Source organism: Tiliqua scincoides, chromosome 6 (assembly GCF_035046505.1).
Source record: "Tiliqua scincoides isolate rTilSci1 chromosome 6, rTilSci1.hap2, whole genome shotgun sequence".
Classification (NCBI taxonomy): domain Eukaryota; kingdom Metazoa; phylum Chordata; class Lepidosauria; order Squamata; family Scincidae; genus Tiliqua; species Tiliqua scincoides.
Window position 1 is genome coordinate 28,347,842 of NC_089826.1, and position 3,836 is coordinate 28,351,677.

The 3,836-nt window shown below is 39.8% G+C and overlaps 1 pseudogene; it reads left to right on the top strand.

The window, feature by feature from the left end:
- Window positions 1–2,932: 2,932 nt before the first annotated feature.
- Window positions 2,933–3,049, top strand: LOC136656534 (5S ribosomal RNA; annotated as a pseudogene).
- The last annotated feature ends 787 nt before the right edge of the window (window positions 3,050–3,836 follow it).

The window sequence follows — 3,836 nt, forward strand, 5'->3', positions numbered from 1 at the left end:
CAGACCAGGGGCCCAATCCTATCCAAATTTCCAGTACCGGGGCAGTCCCCGGTACTGTTCCCATACCTTGAGGAGGCCTCCAAGACAGCCTCCCCAACACAGGAAGCAGTGCATACCCTATAGATACAGCAGCATCGGCATTGGAAAATTGGATAGGATTGGGCTCCAGGTCATGTTAGAAGGTAATATATTGGTACTTCTGTTTCCTTTGCAAACTTTGACCCATTTTGTGTTTGACATTACAAAACTAAAATATCCAGAAGATTCATCAATTTATGGAAAATTCCATTATTTAAGTGGAACTTATTTCCAAGTGGATGTCATTGGTATTGGGTTATAAGTTTTATTGGGCATAGAAACACAGAAATTAATATATAGTTATTCTTATCCTCCCGGTGCCTTTTAGTGACCATCACATTGATATAGAATATCAGATTTCAAAAGCATTTTGTACACTAAAAAAACTAATAATATAATAGTATAAACTAAATAAAAGCTTTTTAGACAGATGGCTTGCCTGTACTCGCCTTGATTTCCTAACATAGAAAACTCAATAGCAGTAATGCTGTAATTGCACCGTCATCATTTCATTTGACACTGTAATTACGATTAATTACTGGTATTATAAAATTCAACAATTTCCTCCACTACTGGTTACATGACTGAAACCTTATTATGAATGTTCTTTGTCTTCTAATTCTGTTAATAAAATAAAGGGTAACTCTATCACCTTTTGCAATGTGACTATATTGCGGCAAAATACATTCATGAATGCACATTAGAAATAATATTTAGACAGAAACCTGTGATTCCCCCCACATTTTGTTAGAAGTGTCAAAGACAGAAAAGTCTACCCCATGTGTTATGACTGCACAGTTGAATCTGCTGTCATCTCTCAGGTCAAGTTCTATTATTTTAAATTCCGAATTAAACACAGTCTTCATTTTAAAAGAGGAATTAAGCCCTTTTTGATATCGCAGTCATAAGTTAGAAGTCAGTTCCATCCAGCCTAATTCCCCTCCTGCTGATGCAGCCATGCCTGTGGTGGTGGTGGGGATCCTAGAGGCCTCCTGGAAGTAAGAGAACCTTTGTTCCTTTACCCCAAAATTATCTACTCCCCAATGTGACTCCTCAGATCTGCACCAGCTATTTTGCTGGTGCCAGTTAGAGGGACCTGGGGAGGTGGATCAAGGCTGGGAAGGGAGATGGGTTAGAGCCTCTGATACCTGCCCCTCCCTGCCCTTGACCCACACACCTCCCCACCCAGAAACTGCCCAGTTCTTCCTCCTCCCCATCCTGTTCTGCTCACTGCCTTCCCCAGCTGCCAACTCACTGGTTTCGATGGATGCCTGCCCTTGCACATGGCTTCCAGCCATTGTGCTGGCTGCCTTGTTGTGTTGCCAATTAATTGTCACCTCTGCTGGCATCCTCTCACTTCTGCCGGCAGAAGCCTATGACAGGACTGGGAGAACAATTTGAAAGATTTGAGTTAGGTCTTTCAATTTCAGTGCTACATATGAGTGAATAAATTTATTTGGATTGCTTCCTTATAAGTTTTCCTTGCAAGAGGCATTGAATAGGACATGAGATTCTCCTTCTATGTATGCTGATGTCTGCCGTCCTTATCTTAAAAGCAGTTATTTAGAAATAAGCCTTGTTGATTTCAGCAGAATTTATTTTCAAGGAAGCATGCTTTGATCACAGTCTTTTTAGAGCATTATAACAATGATCTTGGGGGATTCCCCTCCCCTCCAGCCACTATATTCCCTTTTATGAAGCAATGTCACTTATTCTGCTTAGGGCTGCATTGGAGTTTCCCCATGAGGTAGGTGGATATGTTATTTGCATCAGTTTTCTGGATAATCCCTTGCCTTCAGCATATATCTGAAATGTGAGTAGCTAAGTGTGTCCTGTTAAGTGATTATGCTTTAGGCTTGGCTATACTCAGTGACATTCTACAAGAGGATGGGGAATTCTGTGGAAATCTGTGGTCACACCAATGGATTCAATTACATGTTTTCCTGTACATTATTTTTTTTTTATTTATGTATTTATTATTTATTATTTATTATGTATTTATTTAAGAAACAAATTACTCCATAACTTGCTAATGATAAATAATTTCTCACACTGCCTCACAGCGTATTATTTTCATTGAGAAGAGTGGGGTATAACTATATTGATCCAAAAAGATCATTAATGCTTCCCCAATTGATTTGGAGCCCAAGCTGATGTATGTCTGCTCGAAATTAAGTCCCATTATAGTCAATGGGGCCTTCTCCCAGGTAAGCGTGGATAGGGTTGTAGCCCGTTACCTTACAAAATTTTAAAATTGAAAGGAATAAGTATTTCTGGCAGACATTTTGATTGTTTTGATAATTACAATTTGATATTAAGTAGTTCCAGTTTTCTATTGATTCTATTGGATCTTACACGCCTGAAAAAATGAATATGCATTTTTTTTTTTAATCAGAGAGGGTGCATTCTGTGAGGCTTTGCACCAACACTCAGCATTCAGTCCTATATTATTATTTCCACTTTTTGGCAATTTCCTGTTCAAGCTGGTTTGATTAAGATATTGATCATCTTCTAATGTGATGCACTGATTTTAGTTCATTATTTTCATTTTCAGGATCTGTATGCTGTTTTTCAGCCAGAAGGCTCATAGTGAAGCATACAATAAGATACAATATTAAAACTAAGCACATTATTTATTTATTTATTTATAATATTTAATATTTCTTATTGATATTTATTTAAGGACTCATTTGTTTATTGTCAGTTTACACGGTTTCCTGAAGGAACGAATGCTATCAGTAAAAATCTAATTAAAATTATGACAAAAATAAATATTTTAAAAAGCAACAGTTAAAAAGACAGTGGCAGCTGCTGTAGTAAAATTGATAAAAGCAGCAGATATACCCATAACAGTGGCAGCAACTGTTACCCTGCACATGCCCGATCTCGTCTGATCTTGGAAGCTAAGCAGGGTCAGGCCTGGTTAGTACTTGGATGGGAGACCGCCTGGGAATACTGGGTGCTGTAGGCTTATACCATGGTCTTTCGAGACTGAAGGTTGCCAAACCCATAAAAACAGGCTATGCAACTATCATTATCAGCAGATAGAAACCAATTTGAAATTTGCTAAAAACTGTAAATTACAAAATTTAAGGATTTAGATATGTGAGAAAAGTCTTAAAATTGTCACCTCAATATTGGCGGGGGGGGGGGGGAATGTCATGTGAACCTTTTGATTTTCATAGAGAGAGTTCCACCACTAAAAGATCCCCTCTGTGTTTTGCTTTGGGGGGGGAGCATGCAGAGAAGGGCAGGTCCATTTGTGAACAACCAGTCCTTCAGTGGTTCCCAGGCAGTAAAGGACTTCCCAGGTTAAAGCCTGACTTTAGTTCATTGATGACATGCAAGATACAACACAACTTGGGGGTTTGGCCTTCCCAGGGCTGGTCCCAGACCTCCTGATGCCAAAAGCAGCATGCCGAATCCTATCCCCTTTTCTGATGATGATGATCGCCTTTTCTCTCTCCAGTGCTCAGCACTCTCATCTCTCCAAATTTCCTCTTTCTTTCTGTCCTCTTGCTTTTCCAATCCAGGGAGTGGAAAGCAAAGGAGGATCAGTGAAGGCCACTGAGGAGGCCAACAGAGATGAGCACATGCATATCCCTCCGATCTGTTGCCTAAGGTGACCACTTCAGTTAGCTTCATGGATGGACCCTGAGCTTTCCCATGTAGCATATGCCAGGGACTACTTGTGAAGTCAGTATATCACCTGAGACATTACTTCTTTAGTGTGGTGCCACCCCTTTCTCTGCTTATGG